The 13,929-nt window shown below is 35.9% G+C and overlaps 1 long non-coding RNA gene across 1 annotated transcript in view; it reads right to left on the bottom strand.

The window, feature by feature from the left end:
- Nucleotides 1-1,885, bottom strand: part of LOC309641535 — a 352,162-nt gene extending 350,277 nt beyond the window's left edge. Inside the window, exon 1 of the long non-coding RNA XR_014252674.1 lies at nt 1,841-1,885. This is a non-coding gene — a long non-coding RNA (uncharacterized lncRNA). The remainder of the gene's footprint in view (nt 1-1,840) is intronic.
- Nucleotides 1,886-13,929: the final 12,044 nt, after the last annotated feature.

Raw genomic sequence — 13,929 nt, 5'->3', positions numbered from 1 at the left:
AATACAATCCTACCTTAAGAAAAAAGAAACGTCTCAAATAAACAACCTAACTTTACAACTAAAGCAATTAGAGAAAGAAGAACAAAAAATCCCTCCAAAGTTAGCAGAAGGAAGGAAATCATAAAGATCACATCATAAATAAAAGAAAAAGAAATGAAGGAAATGATAGCAAAGATCAATAAGAATAAAAGCTGGTTCTTTGAGAAGATAAAGAAAATTGATAAGCTGTTAGCCAGACTCATCAAGAAAAAAAGGGAGAAAACTCAAATCAATAGAATCAGAAATGAAAAAGGAGAAGTAAAAACTGACACTGCAGAAATACAAAGGATCATGAGAGATTACTACAAGCAACTCTATGCCAATAAATTGGACAACCTGGAAGAAATGGACAGATTCTTAGAAATGCACAACCTGCCGAGACTGAACCAGGAAGAAATAGAAAATATGAACAGACCAATCACAAGCACTGAAATTGAAACTGTGATTAAAAACCTTCCAACAAACAAAAGCCTAGGACCAGATGGCTTCACAGGCGAATTCTATCAAACATTTAGAGAAGAGCTAACACCTATCCTTCTCAAACTCTTCTAAAATATAGCGGCGGGAGGAACATTCCCAAACTCATTCTACAAGGCCACCATCACCCTGATACCAAAACAAGACAAAGATGACACAAAGAAAGAAACCTACAGGCCAATATCACTGATGAACATAGATGCAAAAATCCTCAACAGAATACTACCAAACAGAATCCGACAGCACATTAAAAGGATCATACACCATGATCACGTGGGGTTTATCCCAGGAATGTAAGGACTCTTCATTATATGCAAATCAATCAATGTGATACACCATATTAACAAATTGAAAGGGAAAAACCATATGATTATCTCAATAGATGCAGAGAAAGCTTTTGACAAAATTCAACACCCATTTATGATAAAAACCCTCCAGAAAGTAGGCATAGAGGGAACTTACCTCAACATAATAAAGGCCATATACGACAAACCCACAGTCAACATCGTCCTCAATGGTGAAAAACTGAAATCATTTCCACTAAGATCAGGAACAAGACAAGGTTGCCCACTCTTACCACTATTATTCAACATAGTTCTGGAAGTTTTAGCCACAACAATCAGAGAAGAAAAAGAAATAAAAGAAATACAAATTGGAAAAGAAGAAGTAAAACTGCCACTGTTAGCAGATGACATGATACTATACATAGAGAATCCTAAAGATGCTACCAGAAAACTACTAGAGCTAATCAATGAAATTGGTAAAGGAGCAGGATACAAAATTAATGCACAGAAATCTCTTCCATTCCTATACACTAATGATGAAAAATCTGAAAGAGAAATTAATAAACACTCCCATTTACCATTGCAACAAAAAGAATAAAATACCTAGGAATAAACCTACCTAAGGAGACAAAAGACCTGTATGCAGAAAATTATAAGACACTGCTGAAAAAAATTAAAGATGATACAAATAGATGGAAAGATATACCATGTTCTTGGATTGGAAGAATCAACATTGTGAAAATGACTACACTACCAAAGCAATCTACAGATTCAATGCAATCCCTATCAAACTAGAACTGGCATTTTTCACAGAATTATAACAAAAAAGTTCACAACTTGTATGGAAACACAAAAGACCCCAAATAGCCAAGGCAATCTTGAGAAAGAAAAACGGAGCTGGAGACATCAGGCTCCCTGACTTCAGACTATACTACAAAGCTACAGTAATCAAGACAGTATGGTACTGGCACAAAAACAGAAATTTAGGTCAATGGAACAGGATAGAAAGCCCAGAGATAAACCTACTCATATATGGTCACCTTATCTTTGATAAAGGAGGCAAGAATATACAATGGAGAAAAGACAGCCTCTTCAGTAAGTGGAGCTGGGAAAACTGGACAGCTACATGGAAAAGAATGAAATTAGAACGCTCCCTAACACCATACACAAAACAAACTCAAAACGGATTAAAGACCTAAATGTAAAGCCAGACACTGTCAAACTCTTAGAGGAAAACATAGGCAGAACACTCTATGATATAAATCACAGCAAGATCCTTTTTGACCCAGCTCCTAGAGAAATGGAAATAAAAACAAAAATAAACAAATGGGACCTAATGAAACTTAAAAGCTTTTGCACAGCAAAGGAAACCATAAACAAGACGAAAAGACAACTCTCAGCATGGGGGAAAATATTTGCAAATGAAACAACAGACATAGGATTAATCTCCAAAATTTACAAGCAGCTCATGCAGCTCAATGTCAAAAAAACAAACAACCCAATCCAAAAATGTGCAGAAGACCTAAATGGACATTTCTCTAAAGAAGATATACTAATTGCCAACAAACACATGAAGGAATGCTCAACATCAACAATCATTAGAGAAATGCAAATCAAAACTACATTGAAATATCACCTCACACCAGTCAGAATGGCCATCATGAAAAAATCTAGAAACAATAAGTGCTGGAGAGAGTGTGGAGAAAAGGGAACCCTCTTGCACTGTCGGTGGGAATGTAAATTGATACAGCCACTATGGAGAAGTGTATGGAGGTTCCTTAAAAAACTAAAAATAGAACTACCATATGACCCAGCAATCCCACTACTGGGCATATACCCTGAGAAAACCATTATTCAAAAAGAGTCATGTACCACAATGTTCATTGCAGCTCTATTTACAATAACCAGGACATGGAAGCAACCTAAGTATCCATCGACAGATGAATGGATAAAGAAGATGTGGTACATATATAGAATGGAATATTACTCAGCCATAAAAAGAAGTGAAATTGGGTCATTTGTAGTGAGGTGGATGGATCTAGAGTCTGTCATACAGAGTGAAGTAAGTGAGAAAGAGAAAAACAAATACCACATGCTAACACATATATATGGAACCTAAAAAAAAAAAAAATATATATATATATATATATATATATATATATATATATAGTCATGAAGAACCTAGGGGCAAGATGGGAATAAAGATGCAGACCTACTAGAGAATGGACTTGAGGACACGGGGAGGGGGAACGGTAAGCTGGGACAAAGTGAGAGAATGGCATGGACATATATATACTACCAAATGTAAAGCCAATAGCTAGTGGGAAACAGCCGCATAGCACAGGAAAATCAGCTCGGTGCTTTGTGACCACCTAGAGGGGTGGGATAGGGCAGGTGGGAGGGAGAGAGACGCATGAGGGAAGAGATATGGGTATATATGTATATGTATAACTGATTCACTTTGTTATAAAGCAGAAACTAATACACCATTTTAAAGCAATTATACTCCAATAAAAAAGAATTCAGTCCTGACATGTTAAGCCTGAGATGCAAATCAGACATTGAAATGGAAATACTGAATGAACAGATATGAGTCTAGGATGCAAAAGAGATAAGTGGGTAGAGATACAAATTCAGGAGTTACCAGCATGTTGATGGTATTTCAATTCAAGGAATGGATGTGATGAGTCAGAGAGAGAGAGTATAGACACATTGTGAAGATAGTTTTGTTGTGAAAGGGAGCAGATATCTGGATAGGAGTCAGGGCGTCCTATAGCATCAAGTGAGATTGCCTTCATTTTTTAAGACAAAGATATTAAAGTCTATTTATTGAGTTCTATGGGTCAGATACTATGCCAATTGCTTCAAATTATTCCAGGAGGGAAAAATTTATACTCTAAGCAGATAGTAGACAAGATAATGGAGGAGCAATTGGTCACAGCCTTGGTTTCCCCCACAACAACTGTGCAGACCTGTCTGCACAAATGTCTGCACTATTGGGGGATAGATGGGTAGGCCCCAGCTCCCTGGACTGCCTTAAGGAGGCACAGGAGCTGGGGGAAGAGGCAAAGCTACAGGTTTACCTTGGAGCCAGCTGAAAAGAGAGCAGACTCACAAGTGCTGGTGCTTGGATTTAGCCAGGCTCCTCCGAGCACCTCCTGCATGCCCCAGCCCCTGGGCCCTAACCCTTTCCTGCCCTGCAGCCTGCAGTACCAACACGCAGACACCTTCACCACAGGGTTTGGTTTTGCTGGCTTGAAGACAAATGGTCTTAGAGTTCATTAAGACCCATAGCTTCATATGGCTGCTCCAGCCCCACTTCTTAGCGTTCTTAATTCTCTTCTGGGGCTAATGACAACATCTATAGACAATAGATTATTTTAAAAAAATCACCTTTTAAACAGGAAATGAGAAGGCATTTGATGCAGAATTTTTGCATGATGACATAGAAATAATTTAAATATAATTAGTGTTTGTTCTGAATGTTGGTAGACCCTTCATAGCTTTGTTACAATGAAACGTTGAACTGAAGATACTTAATAAAATAACCTTTAAACAAACAAACAAACAAACAAATAAATAATTTACTCTTAACAAAGCCAAGAGTTAAGTACTAGTATTTGCCCATTTATTAGATGAGAAAAGAGATTTATAGCAAATCTAATTAAATTGTTCAGGGTAGAAGACTAGAAATTGGCAGAGTTAAGTTTTGAATCCCCATATTTTGACTCCAGAACTGCCATGTTGTATTTCCTGCTACCATAAAATGTTTGTATGCTAAAATAAGTGGAAAAATAGAGACAAGGATTAACAGTATGGGAGGTATTAAGATTTATAGAACAAATAGAATTTTTGACTATTGCAATAGGGACAAAAGGAAAAAAAAAAAAGCAAGTGCAGCAGGGTTACTTACAAATCGATTTTGTACTAGGAAGATGAAAAAGATCTCTCTGATACATTTTGTACTCCAAGAAGTATGGTGAGTTGCCCTTAGTGACAAGAAAGAGGGAAGGGATATGACAGTTTTAAAGAAAGATAACATAGGAAATAGTTATATTGGATAATGGCTATCTTAGAAGATCAATTTGAAGAAATAACACCAATGCAGAACAAATTTACAAAGAAATGGAAAATATGAGCAAAATAATATGAGATATGGAGGAGAGATCTAGGATACCTAATGTATGAATAATATAATTACTAGGGACAAAGGGAACAGATGAAAAATAATGAACAAAGAAATAATAGAATACCAGTTCACTGAACTGAAGAAAAAAACTTGAAATTTCAGAAAGGACTGTTGAGTTCCAGGCATAATTAACATGACACACAAACATATTGTTGTAAAAATTTATAAACTACAAAGTTACAGAAAAAAAAAGAGTAAAACGTCTTCTAACTTCCATAAGGCCAATGGAAGCCGGAAGATAATGGAACACTATTTTCAAAGTGTTCATAATAGAAAATAATCATTAACCTTAACTGCAACACCAACAAAACTACCTTTAAATCATGAAGATAAATAAGTATATATTCAGAGAAAAATAAGAGTGTTTACAACCCACAGAAGCTCATAAGAGGAAATTTCTAAACAAAGAAGGAAATGAAACCAGAAGAGATGTGTGGCAGAGACAGCCCTGTGTGTTCACCAGCTTCTTTCCGCTGTGTGGTGACTGCCCTCAGCTGGAGGCCGCACTGTAGGTTCTGACTAATGAGCCACAAAAGGGAGGGACATGTAATCCAGAGCAGCAGCACAATATGATGAGGTCTTCATTGGCTTGAGTCTCTGACTTATTTTAAGGAGAAATGGCTCCACTCACCTTCATTTGACATTTGGCGTGAGTGAGAAATACATTTTTGACAGTTAACCTGCTAAGATTTCAGGGTTAATTTGCTGCTTCAGCTTAACCTGCCTATTCTGGCTAATACAAAAAAGTTAAAATAAGAAAATGAGCAAAGATATTAATAAACATGTAGAAATCCAAACAAACATGATTTGTAACTCTATTTAAGAGAACAACAAAATAGAGTGAAGATGTTTAATTTGTAGAGTTAAGAAATATCAGAATTGAGGTAGTATTGTAGCTAACCAACAAAATCCATTGCATCTTCTTCTTGGTACATTTCTCAACTCCTCTTGCAGTCATTTGTGGCCATATGACTAAGATGGTCTCCTTGACTTTTTCCCCTCAGGGCTACTTAGAATGGAGATGATCTCCAAGATGACCTTAGGAGTCAACATTTCAAATATGCTTAGAGCTACAAGGTGGAAGCACACTGAATCCTGAATCACTGATTGAAGTGACCACCAACATTTTTTCCTGGACTTTCACCTGAGTGAGAAATAAATTTTTTTAATGTAAATTCACTAATATGTTCGTGGTTTATCAAATAAAGGCAGTTAAAGAATATTTAATCTTAAAATGTTCAGGCCACTTGCAAAATTGACCCCATCCAGTCCATAAAGGAAGTCTCAATGAATTTCAGAAAAAGAAGTATCAGATCATTTTCTCTGACCTAAGTGCAATTATAATGGAAACCAATAAAAAGATCAATTAAAGCAAGGCATCTGTTAAATAAGAAATCAGACATAAATAACTCTTAGGTCAGAAAATAAATACTACTAAAATTTTTAAACATTTAGGTCTGAAAGATAATGAAATTACAATGTGTCAAAATGTGTACAATATAGCTAAAAAAGTAGTTAGAGGAAAATTTATAGTTTGAAATGCTATATTAATAAAGAAAAAGGCTGAAAATTAAAAGCTGAAGATCTAACTTAAGGTAAAAAAGGAACACAAGCATAGTAGAAAAAAATGATATAAGAACAGAAATTAATGGAAATAGAAAATAAATTTTAAAGAGAACCATTATTATCTTCATTTTTACAGGAAAATAATCCAAGGAATAGAGAAGGTTAATAATAAAATCCAAAGGGAATTCTTCAGCAAAACCAACAGACAAAACTTTGGTGAAATTAATCAAGAGAAAATGATAGAAGATACAAGTATATAAAAATAGGAGTGAAAAATGGGTCAGAACTACAGCTACAATAGCATTTCTAAAGCTACCATGTGGGAAAATCAGCAGAAACAACAGCAATAGCTTCCACTTTGGTATTGGGTTCAACTTCAAAGTCAGCATTTTGGAAGCTGAATAGCCTATTGCTTACTTCAACATTATAGCTGACGTCCCTGAATTCTGTATTATCTATGCCTATGTGATTACATAGTTTCCTTTCATAAATAATCACTGTACCTATGTTAATAGGAACAAGATATATCATTTGAATTTATTGTTAATAACCAAATACTTTCAAATATAGGCAAACATTTTAAATATAACTTGAAAGAAAATCTCCTTCTGAATTTTATATGGTAAATTGTATCAGTCAACTGAAGTATAAATGTTGAAAGAATCATTGAAAGAATCAAATACTGTAATAATTAGCGATGCTGTGAACACTTACTTTCATGGACAAAATGATTATCAAGATCTAGATATGTGGGGAAACAATGACAATGAAAACATTAAGATAGAGTATGTTTGCTACGTAATTTTATATAGAAAATTTTATGCTTTTTAGAGCTCTCAAGTACTTGTAAATTGACATAATACAATACAACACAGAATCATAGGGTTTAGATAATAGATAATTCTAATCTGGGTAGAATTATTTAGTATATTAGCTCCGGCAGACATACTGTAAAGTGACCCCCAATGAGTCATACCCTTGTATAATCTCCTCTCCTTGATTGCAGTGAAAGTTGTGTCTTGTTTCTATCCAAAAGAATATAACAAAGATGATGAGATGTCACTCTTTGATAAGGTTACCTTATATGCCAAAGGTGATGGTTTGTCATTCCACTGATTACGTTATGTTCTCTATGACTGTTTTAGCATACTAAAGAGAGATGCTCATTTGCTAGTCTTAGAGAGGCAAATGGCTGTGCCCTAGAGAACACTATATGACAGGGAAGGTGAGGTGATGCCTTGAGGAACTGAATTCTGCCTACAGCCAGTGAATTTATTGACCATTCATAATCTGTATCATGATGCATGGATTTGGGTTTTGAGGTTGGTCTAGCATGGCATGGATTCTTAGCTGGTGACTTACTAGTTGTATGACTTTTGTTTTTTTCAAGTCTTCTGAAAATAAGGGTCTGCAATGGCAATATAAGAACAATGTTAGTTGTCTTTCAATGTTATTGTGAGGGCTGAAGATAATGTATGTAAAATGTCAGACACATAGTAGGTTCTCAATTATGGTTATTAACAGAGTTAAGGAGTGGAGATCACCAACCTATCCAAACCTCTGCTTTTCATCTGGTAATAGCACTCATAACATCATTAGGAGGCAAAGGAAGGCCCTTGCCTGGTACATAATGTGTTCATTAAGAGGCAGCTATCCAAATACTAACGCTGTCTTTTCTTTCATATGTATACATATACATATACATATACATATACATATACATATACATATACATATACATCAGGAGAGAGAGAGAGATAATGCCAATACCAAAAGTAGCTCATCTGAAGAAATTTTCTCTTTTTTAATTGAAGTATAGTTAATTTACAATGTTGTGTTAGTTTCAAGTGTATAGCAAAGAATATATATATATATTCTTTTTCAGATATTTTTCCATTATAGGTTATTACAAGATATTGAGTATAGTTCCCTGTACTATACAGTAGACCCTTGTTGTTTACCTATTTTACATATAGTAATGTGTATATGTTAATCTCAAACCCCTAATTTATCTCCCCCCCATGAACTTTTCTAAACACTAAAGTTGCCAAAAAAAATTAGGATCTGTGATCAGTTCTGAAACCACTTTTTTATTCTGAAAATATTCTTCGAGATGTTTCAGGGAAGAGTCTATTTCTCCTATAAGTTATCATTACCATTTCTCTTTCAGAAAATGAAGGCATAATTTTTGGGAAGGAAGTGGATGCAAATATGCATCTTCCACTGTGTTCCTTACATCTTCCAGCATCCCACAATTCCATCTCTTACTCTGCAGTCTCAGGATTCAGATCCATCCATTGTGTAATTATATGTTCTTCAAGAGAAATTGATGAGAATGCGAGTACTCGGAAACAGTGTCTTGTTTCCTCAGATAAAACACAATATTTTCTATTTCTACAGATGACTTGAAAAGCTGGAACAATCACTACCCATCACTCCTCACTCAGAAAGAATGTACAGCCCTGCTGCCCAGAAAGCATTGGTTCTCATGTGTGACCTCAAACAGCAAACACACGCTGTCAAGCTCTAGGATTTTAGATTCAGATGAGCTTAATAGTTCTATCTTATCTATGAAGAGCACTTAGCAGATTCAAAGTACTTTCACACAAACTATCTCCTTTACCCTCTCAGGCAGAAGGTATTATTATCCTTGTGTTACAGAAAGGAAAAAATATGTATATAAGTGCAGAAGAAGTAGGTGCCTTTCTCACACCCACTTCAAAAGTAAATGCAGGGCCAAACCTAGCTCCTGACATCTCTTCTCCTTAATGGTGGTTTTCAAAACTTATAATGGATGTACTTTCCTACAATGATGACCTTGAGTTTTTGAGATTTGATGAAACTTGGGTTTGAATCTCAGCTCTTCCTTTTATTAGCTATGTGACTACAAGCAAATAATTTAAACTCTTTACAATATCATTTTCTCACTTGTAAACTGGGGTAATAATTGGGTATTTAGAGTTATGAAAGATTAAATGAGATAATATTTGCACAACACTCAACACTTATTAGAACCTCAATGTTAACTCTAATAACTGTCATAGGAAAACTTGTATTCCGCAATCTTTTATGAATAATTCTCCATCTACATAGGAAATATTCAGTACATGACACCAATTTCTAGTGAATAGAGATGGTTCTAATAATATAAAAAAAATCTTTACTATTTGTAAAAATGGAATAAATTTCTTTTCCTGGGGTTCATAAAAAATGAAACTCTTATCAAGTTGCACTTCAAATAACATAGTTTTTTGTACCCTCTCAAAAAGACATATTTTCACAGGCAAATGAGGCAAAATATGCCTTTTGTCATTCTAAAAATCCAAGTGGGACAGTTTCAGTGAAGTCTCAGGAATATATATGTATATATATATTTTTAAATGATGAAAATACTTTCTCCAACACCATAACTATTTTATCTTTACATCTAGGTAAACTCCCCTATATAGAATCCCAATCAAGAAAAAACATAAAGCTATATGTTACTACAGAACTTGGTAAATGTATGTTTTTCATTGATTTTGGACTGTCTTGTCAAAATTACTTGATATTTTGGCATCAGGTAGACAGACACAGCTTCAGAGAAGGCAAGATAGAAATTATATTTCCTCAAAGACAGGATATGGGCAGGCAGGTATTAGAGTGAATGTTTCAAATATTTTACGTTAGTGGCTGCTTTGTTTAGTTTTCTTTATGTTTATATTTTTAATGTTAATATGATACATATTGGCAATGTCAGGAGAAGAACTGAAGTAATTGCAAGTCAAACATCTCATTGTAGCGTAAATGTGACCATAATAAAAATTTTCATTGTTTCTCAGAATGAAAAATAAATCAAATAACCATTTGTTTCTAGAATGTAAACTAAAACAAGAGGTCCCAGAATTAGCTTTAGAGATTTGAATTGTGACTTAATGTGTTCTCAGAAGAAGCAACCAGAATAAGATATACATATGATGCCCAAAAATTAAACAAGGGATCTTTGTTCCAGTTAGAATGTTAGTTTTTCAGTAAATGAATACAAAAGGTATGAATTCAAAATAGAGCTACAAAACAGATATTGATCCTATTCCAAACTTCTTTGCTGGCGAGTAAAAGAAACCATGCAAGTCTATTATTACTAAGCGATGACTTCAGATGGCATCAGTAATGATCCCACTTTCTTGGAACATCATGTGGATGATACGCATCATCACTGAGCTGAGAACACAATGAAAAGAATCGTTGAACTGCCACTCAACAAATGGCTCTCAGAGCCAATAATTTTTATCTTAAATGTAAATGAATGAAAAACATATGGAAAGAAATTTAGTTCATGGAGTGACTGAAGGCTTGTGGAAGAGTGCCAAGAAAAAGAAGATCATCTTCATGCATTATATTCCAAGCATCTTTGGTTTCAAGCTTCATAGCTTCTAGGAGATTTCCCTGCCCAAAAATACGCACAGGGAGTCCTGTTGTTTCCATTACACTGTGGATAGCTTGTACAGTTCAGTTTCAAATATTTTGCAGGGCAAAGATCTTGGAACACCCTTCTGGAAGAGATTTCTGTGATTAGATACTGTCATGAGTGTCCCGACAAGTGAGAAAACTGTTCTCCCCTCTGAGCTGGGACAGGTGGGAGGGGTATGACCAACAAGGCTACTTTTGTCTCTCTAGGGGTCCTGGTTTTTCTGCCTCATTACTGTGCAGTTAGCAAATGGTTTTAGAAGATTTTCTCCCACTTTGCCTCTCTTAATATTCTGTTTCCCTCCTGAATTAGTTAAGGTTCTTTGGGTTACATTTAATAACAGAAATCAAATTGAGCCAATACAAGTAAAGAGGAAAGAAATGAGGCAGGCAGGAGCGAAAAGCCTTAGGGAGTGCAGAGCACTCAGCCTCTCCATCTTATATCTTTGGTCCTCTTATCACATGTGCTTCACTTTTGACTCTCTACAGTTCAACTTTCTTCATCTCTTCGCATAAGGGGGAGAAAAATTGTCATTTCTGAACCTAAAATGACTGGCTGCCTCTCAGCCCTGATTACAAATTCCTGAGGAAGAAGTAATCTGAATGGTCTTAGTGAGGAGCACCTCCCCCATCAGTCCAGTCACCTAAGGTCAGGGTTGTGGGGTCGTAAATGACATACACTGTTCTCAGATCTAGGGTATGGGGTTGACATGTGACAAGCAGTTCTGAAAGAATGGGGACTGGGTTGAGCCTAGAGATTGTCTCTACGTTTTATTTTTCATTGCCGTGGGAGAGATGTTAATATAGACAGGAATATTCTGTATCCCTTTATTTTGCAACTAGAGCCCTTTTCCCCCTTCTGGAACACTACTTTGGTTTTTGTTTTTAATATGGCCACACCAAACAAAGAGTGATACAGGGAAAAGTTTTGCAAAGAGTTTGCAGTTGAGGCAGTGCTTGGTGAACAACTATGGTAATTTAGTTATCATACCTCATGGTGAACTCTTGTTCTTCCGAGAACACTTAAAGATTATAGTTCTGTTCTGGCTCCTCCTAACCTTGCTAACGTACAGCCCAAAAACCAAGAGAGAGGGAAATAATGCCTCTAATTCACTATGGGATCTATGAGACATAAGCTTTAAATAAAGAATGTTCTAAATAATAAGAGCTACAAAATTGTGAGAAATGTTGAGGTGATTTATTATGCCTTCTTTCCTAAGGCATCTCTTACCATGTCAAGTTTCCATATGATGCTATGTTTTAAAGAGAATAGTTAAAATAATCATCAAGAACAAGAAACACATACAATTAAAGTGTGTAGGATACAGAACTGTACCTATATGATTTACAATGTATTCCAACAGTTGATTTTTATAGAGCATTGCATAGGGGTTATAAAGTGGATGTAGGCATCAGAAGGTCTTCAACTCCAAACCCAGCTATGCTTCTTACCAATGGTATGACTGGGGCACACTTTTAGCCTCTTCATCTTTGATTTTTTTCTAAATACTTGTATGTGAGTAATAAAATCTGCTTCATAGAATTTTTGTGAAGATTAAAATAGGTATCTCTGGTCTCTAGTATATAGCACACGTTTGACAAATATTAGGTATTATTAATTTGTTTTACTTTTTACAACAACTCTGTGTAGCAAACACAGGCAAGTGAGCTAGGAGTTATGTTGCTAATACTGGAAATCAATAAACCTAAGGTAAACTGTCCATGATTACATGAATTTGCCACTTACCATTCAGCTACCTTACTTACATTTAATGACAAAAATCTAATATTTCTTTGTGCAAACAAAAAATAAAAATCAAGGGAAGTGGGAAGGACCTAGAACAAGGAATTAAAGAGCCTTGGCTGTTAGTGCAGAGCAGGATGGGCATTCCCAGTGTCTATTCTCCCATCCTTCTTTATTCATCAGATTGTGACTTTTAAAAGGGCTCATCACCACTGAGAACAAAGACCACATTTTCTAGTCATCCTTGCAGCTACACGTGGTCAATTAGCCGATGGAATGTTAGCGTGTGCCTGGTGCTCAAATACCAGCAAGTTTTCTTCAGTTGAGGTGTTCACTTCTTTTGTCTTTCTGTTGTCTGCCATGGGTACATGATGGCTGGAGCTCCAACAGTCTCTTGGACCACATGAAGACCTCAAGATCTAAAGTCAGGATCTGAAGTCAGAGCAGAGAGAGAGAATAAACCTAGATCCCTCTGCTGTGGACACATCAACCCTAGAATCCATCATTTTGAAGGTAAGAAGGAAATATAAAATCTTGACTAAATCATAAAGATTTGGGATTTTTTTCTGATACTTGCAACTAAATTCAACCCTGACTATTTTTATCAAAATCATCCAAACACAAAAGTGTACTGAGTGTGTGATAGGCTAAGTATGTGCCAGGCTTTGAGGTCATACATAATGCCAGATATTCCTGAGGAAATTTCCAGCTAGCTTGGAAAATAATACATGTACTTTAAGGAAATCATGATACAACCAACCTACAAAGATGACAGAGATACCAGCACCATAATACAAATATTAACCAGGCTTAACTGAATGAAACTTATAATCAGGGAAATGGCAGAGCACACACTCTGCTCCAGACTTGCATTATTGGAGGTCTGCTGAGGCCCAGTTTGTCATGGCTAGAAGTACCATAAGAAGCATCCCAGAAGGAAGGGACCCATCCATACCTTCGATATGCAGCACTTTAGAGGGTTAGAGGCTAGAGAACAAGGAAGTTCTCTGGATGAATAAGTGGAGTCAGAAAAGAAGGACTCTTAGAGCTGAGCAGCTCCTATCAGCCTGAACTGCATGACTGCATGACCCCTAGGCTAGTCTACTTGTCTTAAATGACCAGTTTGCCTCACCGGGCACCACTGACTCAGGTGACACCATCTTATGCTGCACCACACAGGAAAA

The sequence above is a fragment of the Balaenoptera physalus genome (genome assembly GCF_965194825.1).
Source record: "Balaenoptera physalus genome assembly, chromosome: 1".
Taxonomy (NCBI): domain Eukaryota; kingdom Metazoa; phylum Chordata; class Mammalia; order Artiodactyla; family Balaenopteridae; genus Balaenoptera; species Balaenoptera physalus.
This window is presented reverse-complemented; position numbering and strand designations above follow the sequence as displayed.